The sequence below is a fragment of the Scyliorhinus canicula genome, chromosome 1, assembly GCF_902713615.1.
Source record: "Scyliorhinus canicula chromosome 1, sScyCan1.1, whole genome shotgun sequence".
Classification (NCBI taxonomy): domain Eukaryota; kingdom Metazoa; phylum Chordata; class Chondrichthyes; order Carcharhiniformes; family Scyliorhinidae; genus Scyliorhinus; species Scyliorhinus canicula.
The window spans coordinates 300,893,308-300,908,001 of record NC_052146.1 but is presented as its reverse complement, the minus strand read 5'-3'; the positions used below and the strand labels follow the sequence as shown (position 1 = coordinate 300,908,001).

The following is a 14,694-nucleotide window of genomic DNA, read 5'->3' as shown; positions in this document are numbered from 1 at the left end:
AAAATCCCTCTGCATTCACTAATGTTCTTTTGGGCAAGAAATCTGCCGTTCTGGCCAAGTCTAGCCTGTGTGTGATCCAGACCCACAGCAATGTGGTGGACTCTTAACTGTCCTCGGACTTGGCTGAGCAACCGAGCCACTCAGTTGTAGCAATTAGGAATGGACAACAAATGACCACCTTGCCAGCAACACCCACAATCCGTTAACCACTAAAATAATCCTTAAGGATTGATCCAATTCCTTCTTCAAAACTTATGGGTGAATCTGCCTTGGCCTCCCCACTGGCTTTTTTGCCAATTGTCTTGAACCTTGTATTCTAACTCCCAGGAAAGCAATAGGCTGGATCCGTTGTCGAACACAATCTCTACCCTATCTCTATCGAGTTATATTGAGCAAAGCTATGTTGTCGCAACAAGAGCTTCCAGGTCAGGTGTTGCAAAGGACTGATGCGCATGAATCTCCCTCGCTGTCGGAGGTGCCATCCCTCAGGTGAAAGGTTAAACGAAGAGGCCCAGGTGGTTTTAGCTCACTCGGCTAAATCGCTGGCTTTTAAAGCAGACCAAGCAGGCCAGCAGCACGGTTCGATTCCCGTACCAGCCTACCCCGGACAGGCGCCGGAATGTGGCGACTAGGGGCTTTTCACAATAACTTCATTGAAGCCTACTCGTGACAATAAGCGATTTTCATTTTTCATTTTCATATAAACGGTGCAGTGGGACTATTTCATGGGGGTGGGGGATGGGGAAGCAAGGGGGGGGGGACAGATTTCCATGCTATCCTTGGGCAATATTTATCCATCAACTAACATGCCGACAGAACAGATTGGCTGTGGGATTTTGCTGTGCACGAATTGGCTGACGCATTTCCTACATTACAACAGTGGGCAGGCTTCATAAAATACTTAACTGGCCGCAACTGGATATATATCCACATTCCCCCTCTCTTTCACTCCGCCTTCCAATTGGACCTGCTGCCCAACAGGCAGCAGCCCTGCCACGAGACTCAAGCAGGCATCCGGAGAATCTTGGCCAGTAATCACCAACCGCCCCCCTCCACCTCTCGTATTATCAGCAAGACGCTAAATGACGCAGTGCTGTTAAAGTACAGTGCTGGAACAATGTGTACTGAAACATCAATCAGTGATGCCTGCTTGACATCAGCACGTTAGCCCTCCCAATGAGTCCCTCCCTGATAATGGGCTTTGGCTCTGCTATTTCACAGCTTTGCTCTGTTCTAGATGGTTTAATCCTAGTTCCAAAGGTACAGGATCATAGTATTCACCCCCCCCCCCCCCCCCCCCGTTCCCCCCTCCCCCCCCCCCCCCCGGCCAATGGACCTTCCTGATGACGAAACATCTTCGTCTCAAAGGACGTTCATATAATAACAAGATTTACTTTTCAGTACCCTGCAGTCATTGGCACAGTTCATTCACCACAAGATGAGGTGACCTTGTAACAGGCGAACACAAAGGATGTTTTTTTTTTCACTTGTTGAGTGGGGGTGGGGAGGCGGAGGGAGGAAGGAGCTGTTTGCTGAGGAGGACAGGGAGAAAGCTGCGGCATTTAAACTTTGGAAGTACTTGAATAAAGGGTTGCGTTGGATCCTGGACTCCCGATTTCCCTTCCCGAGTGTTGCAGGCTTGATCCCGAAAGATAACAACAACTTGACTCCATTCAGTGCCTTTAACTGACTCAAAACCACCCCACCGGAGCATTATTGAACAAAATGTCACGCCGAGCCTCACAAGGTGAAGGTTTGGTCATGGGGAGGAGTGTTTAAAGGAGGAAATGTGGGGTCGAGAGGTGGAGAGGTTGAGGGAGGGAATGCCAGAGCCTGGGGCCCAGGCAGCTGAAGGCCCGGGCGCCAATGGCGGAGTGACTGAAATTGGCGATGCACAAGAGGCCATTCCCGTTCTCACTCCCATTAACAATGCTTGAAATATTTACCTGACTTACTTTTAAATGCTTGCCACTTTGCCATCTCTCAGTATCTCTCCGTGCCACACAGCAGCCTCCAGTCCTCCCCACCCCCTTTACCCTTCTAATCCTAGTTCTGAGTTGGCCCTCCTTGCTAATGGTTCACTGGCCAGTGAACAAATCTTCACCTTTGACTTCCTCAAATCTCTTCCGTAACTCCTTTTTTAAAATTACTTTTCCTGAGTTACAAAGCCAGGGCTCAGAGTGTGGTCAGGGGCAAACCCCTAATCCAGCTCCTTGCCTGCTCCAAAAACCAATTCAAATTGAATCCAATTCATGGTCCCCGCAAGAGAGACATACCAGGTCTGAGCCAAAAGGCTACTACACTTGATCTTAGCCAAAAGGCCGAGTAGCAATCTCTTTTGTAACTTCAAGCAACCACTCCGAGCTGGCTGCTGGTGTCAGCCTAACTGATGCAGGAGCAGCACATTCTGTTACGTTCTGGTGCTTGGCCGGTAGAATCATGCACAAGAGAACGTCTAGTTCTTGAGTAGTAAAATGTTTATTATTAAATAATTACATGGGTTAGAATCTAAGTAGCTTTTGGATATTTCTGTCATGTTTATCTAACCGTTAGATAAACATGACAAAAATATCCAAAAGCTACTAACTATTATAATGTATCCAAGAGCTACTACAAATATGACTATCCACGACGACGACTATCTCCATAATCCTCGAGGTAACAGAGTCACGTGGTTGTTCTCTACTGCCACCTGCTGGTTGGAGGTCATATACATTACTATTTACATGACTGCTTATGCATATCATCACACATACTGCAATCTATTCTTGAAGACCCTTTATTTTTACAGTCTCCTCTTAATAGAGTTCAGGCTCCAGTGCTTTTTATTTTATAGTAATAAAGTTAATGACTTGTTTCATTCCATTTTTTTGCAATTAATATGGAATATATTTAGTTACCTTCCTATTGCTCATTAATGAAACAATTCCTGTTTAATTACCTGATAGCCTCCAAGCCTTTGTTCTCCCCTCAACTTACAGGCAGCTAACTTGTTGTAATATTGTATTCATTAAAAAATCCTTTTTGCTGTGAAGTACTCCCATTAGTTTGATATCTTTACACCCTTCTTTTCTTTGAGGAATAGTGGGTGAGTATCGGAATGATTTGCAGGTTAATTGTTAACCTGTTAAACCAAGTCATGTCAGCTCACCCCATCGTGGGCCAGCAAGTCCTGGAGTGGGCTTTGAATCTAGAAGACTCAGACTTTGAGGCAGGGCCACGACTGAGCCACAGGGGCTGGTTTAGCTCACTCGGCTAAATCGCTGGCTTTTAAAGCAGACCAAGCAGGCCAGCAGCACGGTTCGATTCCCGTACCAGCCTCCCCGGACAGGCGCCGGAATGTGGCGACTAGGGGCTTTTCACAGTAACTTCATTGAAGCCTACTCGTGACAATAAGCGATTTTCATTTCACAAGCCCTACCAAGCAGTGATACGATGCCTTTCTCTTTCAGACCGTTCTTGGGACCTGATGTTCCAAGTCTTGGTGCTTTGGGTCCTGCATTAAAGCAGGTGACTTCCCTCATGCCAGATAATTTGCCGATCAATTTAATTCCCCGCTGCCACTCTTCATGTCCAACTTCAGGGGCTGGTTTAGCACACTGGGCTAACGAGCTGGCTTTGAAAGCAGACCAGGGCAGGCCAGCAGTACGGTTCAATTCCCGTACCAGCCTGCCCGAACAGGCGCCGGAACGTGGTGACTAGGGGCTTTTCATAGTAACTTCATTTGAAGCCTGCTTGTGACAATAAGCGATTTTCATCTTCATTTCATTTCATTCAATGTTTTCATGGACATGAACTGTGCCATGGTGGCTAAGGGGGTGGGCACCATTCAAAAGTCTAAACTCTCCATCGCACAGATTCTGACTTCTTGAATGTGGTTGTCACCACTGCTGTATTGTGTATACTGCATATGCAGGTATTACGGTAAGGCCCCTGTACTACAGGTATGGGAGTAGATCCCTGCCTGCTGGCTCCGCCCAGTAGGCAGAGTATAAATGTGTGTGCTCACCGAGCTGCAGCCATTTTGGCAGCAGCTGCAGGAGGCCACACATCTCTGCGTAATAAAGCCTCGATTACTCTCCACTCTCGTCTCGTCATAATTGATAGTGCATCAATTTATTAAGCAGAGATTTTACAACGATGGACCTCCTCATCAAGCCGGATCGCCTGCAGCTGCACCCTCAAGCAGACAACGCCAAGTCAGCCTTCGCCCACTGGCTAGCTTGCTTCGAGGCTTCCATCGGATCTGCGACAGAGCCACCCTCAGAGGCACAGAAGCTCCAGATCCTTTACATGCGGCTGGGCTCCGATACCTTTCCCCTCATCCGGGATGCGCCGACCTATGCTGAGGCCATGGCGCTACTGAAGGGGAACTACACTCAGCAGACCAACAAAATCTCTGCCAGGGACCTCCTCTCCACGCGGCATCAACTCCCCGGTGAGTCTGTGGAAGATTTCTGGTGAGCCCTGCAACTCCAAGTGAGAGACTGCGATTGCCAGGCCGTTTCGGCTGCCAAACATTCTGACCTGCTACTTAGAGATGTGTTCGTTATAGGCATAGGGTCGGCCTACATCTCACACGTGCGGCCCGTGGGCGCCGCCATCTTGCTCGCCTCACACGTGCGGCCCATGGGTGCCACAATCTTCCCCGCCTCAGGACCCCTGCTCTTCGGGCACCTCATCAGGCCGCTCATCGCCTGCAACCGCCGCTGACCAGCCATGTCTGGCCTCCATCACGATCAACCAGTCCCGACCGCACAACCTCGCGACCGCGTCGACGACAGTGAAGGTCGACGGGCACAAGATATCCTGCCTTCTGGACTCCGGGAGCACAGAGAGCTTCATCCACCCCGATACGGTAAGGCGCTTTTCCCTCACGGTACACCCCACCAACCAGGGAATCTCCCTGGCCTCCGGATCCCACTCCATGGTAATCCGGAGGTACTGCACCACCACCCTCACCGTCCAGGGCATAGAGTTCAGCGGCTTCCGGCTCTGCGTCCTCCCCAACCTCTGCTCTGCCTTGCTACTCGACCTGGACTTCCAGTGCAACCTCCAGAGCCTAACTCTAAAATTCAGCGGACATCTACCACCCCTTACTGTATACGGCCTCACGACCCTTAAGGTCGACCCACCTTCCCTGTTTGCAAACCTCACCCCGGATTGCAAACCCGTCGCCACCAGGAGCAGACGGTACAGTGCCCAGGATAGGACCTTCATCAGGTCTGAGGTCCAGCTGCTGCTGTGGGAAGGGATTATTGAGGCCAGCAACAGCCCTGGAGAGCCCAAGTGGTCGTAGTAGACTGGGGAGAAACAGAGGATGGTCATTTTACAGTCAGACCATCAATCGGTACACGCAACTCGACGCGTACCCCCTCCCACGCATATCTGATATGGTCAATCAGATTGCACAGTACCGGGTCTTCTCAACAGTGGACCTGAAATCTGCCTACCACCAGCTACCCATTCGCAAGGCGGACCGCCCGTACACCGCGTTTGAAGCGGACGGTCGCCTTTACCATTTCCTTAGGGTTCCCTTCGGCGTCACAAACGGGGTCTCGGTCTTCTAACGGGAGATGGACCGAATGGCTGACCGGTACGGACTGCGGGCCACTTTCCCATACCTGGATAACATCACCGTCTGCGGCCACGACCAGCAGGACCACGACGCTAACCTTGCCAAATTCCTCCACATTGCCAAACTCCTCAACCTAACGTACAACAAGGAGAAGTGTGTGTTCAGCACGGACTGATTAGCCATCCTCGGCTATGTGGTTCAGAACGGAGTTATAGGTCCGACCCCGATCGCATGCGCCCCCTCATGAAACTCCCCCTCCCCCACTGCCCCAAGGCCCTCAAACGATGCCTGGGGTTCTTCTCCTACTACGCCCAGTGGGTCCCAAACTACGCGGACAAGGCCCGCTCACTCATTCAGTCCACCGTTTTCCCACTAACGACCAAGACTCACCAGGCCTTCAACCGTATCAAGGCGGACATCGCCAAGGCCGCAATGCACGTGGTCGACGAGACGCTACCCTTCCAAGTCGAGAGCGATGCATCAGACGTCGCTCTGGCCGCCACCCTCAACCAGGCAGGCAGGCCCGTGGCATTCTTTTCACGCACCCTCCACGCCTCCGAAATCCAGCACTCCTCTGTCGAAAAGGAAGCCCAAGCTATCGTTGAAGCTGTGCGGCATTGGAGGCATTACCTGGCCGGCAGGAGATTCACTCCCCTCACTGACCAACGGTCGGTTGCCTTCATGTTTAACAACACACAGCGAAGCAAGATCAAAAATGCCAAAATCTTGGGGTGGAGGATCGAGCTCTCCACCTACAATTACGAGATTTTGTATCGCCTCGGTAAGCTCAACGAGCCCCCAGACGCCCTATCCCGAGGTACATGTGCCATCGCACAAGTGGACCGACTCTGCACCCTGCACAACAATCTCTGTCACCCAGGGGTTACCCGCTTTTATCACTTCATAAAGGCCCGCAAACTGACCTACTCCATCGAGGAAGTCAGGGCAATCACCAGAGACTGCCAGGTCTGCGCGGAGTGTAAAACGCACTTCTACCGGCCAGACCGTGCGTGCCTGGTGAAGCCTGGGAGGAAACTGGAAAATTCGGAGGAAACCCACACAGGGAAACGTGCAGACTCCACACAGTCACCCAAAGCCAGAGTTGAACCCGCGAACCCTGGCGATGTGAAGGAGCGGTGCTAACTATTGTGCCACCTACCTTCACTGTTTCCACCAGCATGTTACCCACCTGCGCCAGTCAATATACACATTGGGATTCATATAGCTCCACTCACTGTAATATTGGTCTTATTAACAATCTTGTAAATGGGGCCCTAGCCATTTACTCACCTTGCAAGCTTGACACAGGAACAGAGAGCAACAGAGTTACCCTGGGGGGCAATGGCTAACCTGATCCGATCAGCATTAACTATGTATCATGAAAACTTTCAAAATGTACTGAAGGCTGCCACTTTCGGACCTGGATAATGCTTGGTTCACATCAAAATCCCCTGTAAAAACAAAGGTATCTCAAAACATTGACCACCAGGTTAAACAAGCCATTTAAAATTGCTACTATGCAGTTGCTATGCGATTGGTACTGCATTGCGCACCAATAGGATGCTGCTATCAGTCCAAGAATGCATTCTGCCTACCACCCGATTGAGCAATGTCAAGGACGAATTTCAGTGCCAATGCAATATGGAGGCCATACATCCCAAAGATTGATTGGTCCGACCAAACAGCACGTTCCTTCAATTGTTTGTGACAGTCAGGGTACAGACCGTATTCAACGAGCCTGTGCTCGCAAAACCCAAAATAAAACTTCTCCCATTATATGTGATGTCGCTATAAGGCAGCACCTGCCAAACAATCCTGAGTGTGCTGATATCTATACTAGCAACCAATTTCATAGATTTCATAGAATTTACAGTGCAGAAGGAGGCCATTCGGCCCAGCGAGTCTGCCCCGGCTCTTGGAAAGAGCACCCTATCCAAGGTCAACACCTCCACCCTATCCCCATAACCCAGTAAGCCCACCCAACACTAAGGGCAATTTTGGACACTAAGGGCAATTTAGCATGGCCAATCCATCTAACCTGCACATCTTTGGACTGTGGGAGGAAACCGGGGCACCCGGAAGAAACCCACGCACACACGGGGAGAACGTGCCGACTCCACACAGACAGTGACCCAGCGGGGAATCGAACCTGGGACCCTGAAGCAATTGTGCTATCCACAATGCTACCGTGCTGCCCATTAAGACAAGGTAATCCATCAACTCATCATGTTGCTCATTAACGCTTGCTGGTAGCGTCATGCATTCAGGGAAACAATATTTGATAACAAAAGGAACATGTTCAAACCTTGCACCTTTTTGAGTTACCCAGGTGTTTAGAGAGCCTATAGTTCCCCTTTGCGTTCACCATGGCTAATCAGAGCCGACTTGTCAACCAACCTTTCTCCTGTAGTATAAATTGTTGTGTTTGTTTGAAATTTGGTATTCTTGTGTTTGTCCTGATGTGTGCAAAATCAGCAACATGTCCCTTTTCAGCAAGGTTCAAGGGTGAGAATTTTAAAATCAGGATATTTTTCGACCAGAAGCCAATAAAAGTCAGCAAGCACAGGAGTGACAGGGGAGTGGGACTTGCTACAAATTTAGATACAGGCAGAACAATATTTTGGAAGACCTCAAGATTACATTGGGTAGAATTTGAGCGATCAGTATTGGAAGAGTCAAGTCGAGAAAGTAACGCAGGAACGAATGAGGGTTTCAGCAGCAGGTCAGCTGAAACAGGGAGAAAGTTGGATGCTGGAGAAATAGACAAAATAATCAGTTCAGAACAGTAACTGGCTGCAGCCCCTGATGGAAAATAACAACAACAACAGTCTGCAGTACCTGTGCATGCAAATTTTACCGGGCAGCTTCAGTAATCAGGTTTACTAGGTAGTTTCAGTCACTCAGTGATCCAGGCGGTTTCAATAACTAGGTGATATTTACCTGTCCCTCGTTGGGAAGCAGGGTAGAACAGTGGTTAGCACAATTGCTTCACAGCTCCAGGGTCCCAGGTTCGATTCCCGGCTTGGGTCCCTGCTGTGTGGAGTCTGCACGTTCTCCCCGTGTCTGTGTGGGTTTCCTCCGGGTGCTCCAGTTTCCTCCCACAGTCCAAAGATGTGTAGGTTAGGTGGATTGGCCATGCTGAATTGCCCTTAGTGTCCAAAATTGCCCTTAGCCTTGAGTGGGGTGACTGGGTTATGGGGATAGGGTGGAGGTGTGGGCTTGGGTAGGGTGCTCTTTCCGAGAGCCGGTGCAGACTCGATGGGCCGAATGGCCTCCTTCTGCACTGCAAATTCTATGAATCTATTATAGATTTACCAGTTGGTTTCATTGGCCCGGAAGTGGTTTCCCAGGTGACCTCAGTAACTATTACCATAAGACCATAAGACATAGGAGTGGAAGTAAGGCCATTCGGCCCATCGAGTCCACTCCACCATTCAATCATGGTTGATTTCAACTCCATTTACCCGCTCTCTCCCCATAGCCCTTAATTCCTCGAGAAATCAAGAATTTATCAATTTCTGTCTTAAAGACACTCAATGTCCCGGCCTCCACCACCCTCTGTGGCAATGAATTCCACAGACCTACCACTCTCTGGCTGAAGAAATTTCTCCTCATCTCTGTTCTAAAGTGACTCCCTTTTATTCTAAGGCTGTGCCCCCGCGTCCTAGTCTCCCCTGCTAATGGAAACAACTTCCCTACGTCCATCCTATCCAAGCCATTCATTATCTTGTACGTTTCTATTAGATCTCCCCTCAACCTCCTAAACTCCAATGAATATAATCCCACGATCCTCAGACGTTCATCGTATGTTAGGCCTACCATTCCTGGGATCATCCGTGTGAATCTCCGCTGGACCCGCTCCAGTGCCAGTATGTCCTTCCTGAGGTATGGGGCCCAAAATTGCTCACAGTATTCTAAATGGGGCCTAACTAGTGCTTTATAAAGCCTCAGAAGTACATCCCTGCTTTTATATTCCAAGCCTCTTGAGATAAATGACAACATTACATTTGCTTTCTTAATTACAGACTCAACCTGCAAGTTTACCTTTAGAGAATCCTGGACTAGGACTCCCAAGTCCCTTTGCACTTTAGCATTATGAATTTTGTCACTGTTTAGAAAATAGTCCATGCCTCTATTCTTTTTTCCAAAGTGCAAGACCTCGCACTTGCCCACGTTGAATTTCATCAGCCACTTCTTGGACCATTCTCCTAAACTGTCTAAATCTTTCTGCAGCCTCCCCACCTCCTCCTATTACGACCCAGCCCCCGGTGAGGTTCTCTTAGGTTGATCTGGGCGAGACCCCACTGTCCGGTTAAGGAGAGGTGAACTCGCTCCATCTTTATTCAACCCCCATCTTTGGATGCAACAAGATTTAATTTTAAAAGGAACCCTTTTCACAGATATCTGATTCCCAGGCCCAATCGTTACATTTTAAAAGGAGTCAATTTAACCAGGTTTTCTTGACTTAAGGATAGAGTGAGTTTAATTACTAAAGGCAAGAAAATGTTACAACAAATGCAGGTACATTCACACAGATTCAAAGGGAGATTTGAGTTCAAAGTAAGGAAATATTTAAGAAAAAGGATATGAAATAGTCCTTGACTCGTGAGGAGTAGATGATTGAAAGTTTCAGCCATAATGGTTCAAGATTCGTGTAGAGTTTACTTCAGTGGGCAAGTAGTCAGTTTCGAGGTTTTATCAGAGTTGACTTCAGCAGGTGAATAGTCAGTTTTGCGATTCCAGTGTTCTGTAGATTTGTGGAGAAGCTCTCCAGTTCTCTTTTCAGTGGCGGTCTTTGCTGACTTGACTGACTTCCACAGTCAGAGAGAGAGGTTGGAGATATACCTGCAAATTGGCTATTTGCAGGGTAGGGGTACTGTGTGTGTGTTGTGCTTGCTGGAATTTGCTTCTGTTTCCTGCTTCTGGCACTTGTTCTCACAGAACACAACACGCACACACCAACAAACAAACTTTCAGCTGGCTTTTAACCCGCTCTTTGCATATTCCAAGTGGGAAGACGAATCCACAAAGTCCATCTGGGCATTACACAGGAAATCTCTTAATGAGATGGCCATTACGTTTCGTTGTCGCTACTGGAGATGGTAAATTAGCTTCTGGATGTTTTTAAAATTACCTTGTCTGGTAATAGGGTGGGGTTCCATTGTCCCTTAGGGAATCACTGCAAAATTCAGCCAGTAGCCTGCGTGTCCATTATGTTAAAGACTCAGTTCTATCTAAAGTCCAATATTCCCGGTTGGAAGTCGGTGCTTTTCCTTCATTAGAAACATAGAATTAGAGAATCATAGAATTTACAGTGCAGAAGGAGGTCATTCGGCCCATCGAATCTGCGCCGGCCCTTACAAAGAGCAACCCACTCAAGCCCATGTATCTACCCTAGTCCCACAATCCAGCAATCCCCACTTAACCTTTTTGGATACTAAGGGCAATTTATCATGGCCAATCCACCTAACCCGCACATCTTTGGACTGTGAGAGGAAACCGGAGCACCCGGAGGAAACCCACGCAAACACGGGGAGAACGTGCAGACTCCGCACAGACAGCGACCCAGTCGGGAATCAAACCCGGGACCCCAGAGCTGCAAAGCAACTGCGCCAACCACATTGACAGTAACCAAATAGTAGATTTACTCTGTGACTTCAGTAACTAGGTTACCAGGCAGTTTACCGAGCAGTAGAGGAACGTTAAAATGGACAGGTTGTGAGCAGCAAAGACGATTCAATACAGTAAGTTGACCAATTCATATTTCAGATCAGTAGCAAGGAGTAACGTGTAATTTATGAACAGGCCAGGAGGGGGCGTACTGAGTGAAGGTATATAGACCAGTGGGGTTTGGTAATGAGAGGACACCCCAGGGTGGAGAGATAGGAGAAAGTAAAAGAGAATAAAGAAGGATGATTATTGCCTTGTGTCCAAATATGTTCAGTCAAAGTTTAATTCAACAGCAACGTGAGAAAGAGGAAATTAAAATACCAGAAGTCATAAAGAGAGAGGGAGCCACAAGATAGGGACTACCAGAGACACCAAGATAAATCCTCATTTTAATATATCATTGCGTTATTAAGGATTAATTTCTTAATATTTGTAGATTGTTATCACGGCAAGAAATCCACTGCTGATGTTTGATGTAGTGTTCAATGGTTCCATTTTTCTGTCTTCGATTATGTGGGTCTGGTAACAGATCTATCCTCCTTGTGTTTGATTGCTTAAGCCTGGGCGATGACTCCGAGCAAAGCAAACAAAAGCTTAGAAAGATCCAGAAACTGGACATTTTGGGATTGCAGGGTCTTTTAAAACTCTTGTCCACAAGCCAATTGCACACTTAGAAATGAATATAATCTCTGTATTGCTCTGAGGTAAACAACATTTGAGTGTCATTATGACAGTAAAATTAGTGTTCATCCAAGTGGTATAGGCCAAAGGCGAATGAAAGCAGCTAGGCCGTAGAGCATCACTGATTGCACTACAATGTGGTTCTCAGGTTAAACAATGTATTTGCAGGGCCCTATTGTAATCAGTGGCATTGCAGACCTCTGTTGAACCAGTGAGATGATGTGGAGATGCCGGCGTTGGACTGGGGTGAGCACAGTAAGAAGTCTTACAACACCAGGTTAAAGTCCAACAGGTTTGTTTCAAACACACCAGTGAGATGACAGTGTGTGTGAGACAGAATCTCCTGAGGAGGGGGGAGGGGTAGAGTTTTGGCAGTTCTATTGGCAAAGTCCAGTGCTCCGCACTATCTGTCCTTTGCTTCTCATTTACAAACTAGCATGACAGCAATGTTTTCCTGCAGGCGAATATAAGATCTTGGACCCGCAATGTTTCTTTGGCCAGGACAGTCGCATCAGTAAGCAATAAGGCTGTCGATAAAGGGTTACTGTACTCCATAACCACAACCAAACTGATGAACCGTGTTTTGTCAACTTGCAGAGATGTAATCAATCTGGAGTGAGAGTGCAGAACTCTACAATGCAGAGGGATCTGAATGGCCTGGCAGATGAATCACAACGGCACGGTGGCACAACAGTTAGCACTGCTGCCTCACAGTTCCTGGGTCCCGGGTTCAATTCCAGCCTTAAGTGACCGTCTGTGTGGAGTTTGCACGCTCTCCCCGTGTCTACGTGGGTTTCCTCCGAGGGCTCAATTTCCTCCCACAGTCCAAAAATGTGCAGGTTTGATGGATTGGCCGTGATCAATTGCCCCTTAGTGTCCAAAAGGTTAGAGGTTAGGTTGGGTTACTGGGTTTAGGGGATAGGGTGGGGTTCTGGCCCTAGGTAGGGTACCCTTTCAGAGGGTGGGTGCAGGCTCGATGGGCCGAATGGCCTCCTTGTGCACCTTAGTGATTTTGTGAACCTATGAACAAGTTGATATGCAGATACACCAAACGAGTAGGAGTGCAAATGGAATGTTTATGGCAAAGGGAATGGAATAGAAAAGTAGGAAAGTGTTTCTGCAGCTGTGCAGAACCTTGGCGAGACGACATCTGGAAGAGGAACGACTTCTCGCAGAGGGTGGTGAGTTTACGGAACTCGCTGCCCCATAGTGAGGTGAAATCTGAGTCATTAAATGTTTTCAAGGTGACAGGTACATTTCTGATTGAAAAATTGGGTTAAAGGGATATGAGAAACAGGTGGAGAGGTGGATTTGAGACTAGGAAGAGCTCAGTCAGGATCTGATTGAATGACGGAGCAGGCTGGAGGAGGTGAATTGCCTCCTTCTGCTCCTAATTCCTATGTTACTATGTACTGTGTACCGTTTGGTCTCCTCACTAAAGGAAGAATAGGATTGCATTAGGAGCAGGTTCACTCAACTGATTCCTGGGATAAATGGGTTACCTTATGAGGAAAGGTTGAACATGTTGAGCCGATACCCATTGGAGTTGAGGAGAATGAGAGGTGGTCTTGTGACACATAAGATCCAAAGAGGACATGGTCTGGTTGATGTTGAGAAGGTGTTTTCCTTTGTGGGAGAGTCCAGGAGCAGGAGGAAGCAGTTTAAAAATAGAGGAGAATCCCACGGTAGACCAAGATGAGGAGGACCTTTTTCTTTCAGAGAATAGTAAGTGTCTGGAATTATCTTCCCCAGAGAGCAGTGGGGGCTGGGTCATTGATAACATTCAAGGCTGAGTTAGATTATGGGGGGCAGACAGGAAAGTGAAGCCGAGACCACAGTCAGGTAAGTCAGGAACTTGTTGAATCACGGAGAAAGTCCAAGACGCTGAATGGCCACTTCATGCTCGTAATTCTTGTGACCTTATTGTTCTGAAAGAAGACCATGTTGCGCGTCTATCACGGCAGCAAACAAATATACATGTGAACACCCCTTTCTATCAAGAGGTCCTGGCAAAAAAACGCCTTAAAATTCCAAACATTGGTTCCAGCCAGGGATGGAGCATTTGGAATAAGACCATAATTAGAACATACAGTGCAGAAGGAGGCCATTCGGCCCATTGAGTCTGCACCGACCCACTTAAGCCCTCGCTTCCACCCTATCCCCGTAACCCAATGACCCCACCTAACCATTTTGGACACTCAGGGCAATTTATCTTGGCCAATCCACCTAACCTGCACGTCTTTGGGCGGAAACCGGAGCACCCGGAGGGAACCCACGCAGACACGGGGAGAACGTGCAGACTCCGCACAGACAGCGACCCAGCAGGGAATCGAACCTGGGACCCTAGTGCTGTGAAGCCAGAGTGCTATCCACTTGTGCTACTGTGCTGCCCCAGATTTAGGCCACTCGGCCCATCGGGTCTGCTCCACTATTCAATCATGGCTGATATATTTCTCATCCCCATTCTCCTGCCTTCTCCCCATAACCCCTGATCCCCTTATTGATCAAAAACCTATCATATGTTTCTGGAAAATTCATGCCATCACTTGTTCAACCAAGGGGATCGAGGATCTGGATTGGCGCAGGCTGGGAGGGCCGAAGGGCCTGTTCCTGTGCTGTAATTTTCTTTGTTCTTTGTTCTTTGTAAGCCCAACCATGGTGTTCAAAAAGGACAGTGATAGTTCAGTGGTAATGTCACTGGGCTGGTATTCCAAAAGGTCAGGCTAATATCTCTGGGGGCGCGGGCTCAAATCCCACCCTGGCAG

The 14,694-nt window shown here is 48.3% G+C and overlaps 1 non-coding gene across 1 annotated transcript; it reads right to left on the bottom strand.

Annotated features, from left to right (window-relative positions):
* Nucleotides 1-2,141: 2,141 nt before the first annotated feature.
* Nucleotides 2,142-2,333, bottom strand: LOC119978973. The gene has a single exon (XR_005463611.1). It is a non-coding gene; the product is annotated as a U2 spliceosomal RNA (small nuclear RNA).
* Nucleotides 2,334-14,694: the final 12,361 nt, after the last annotated feature.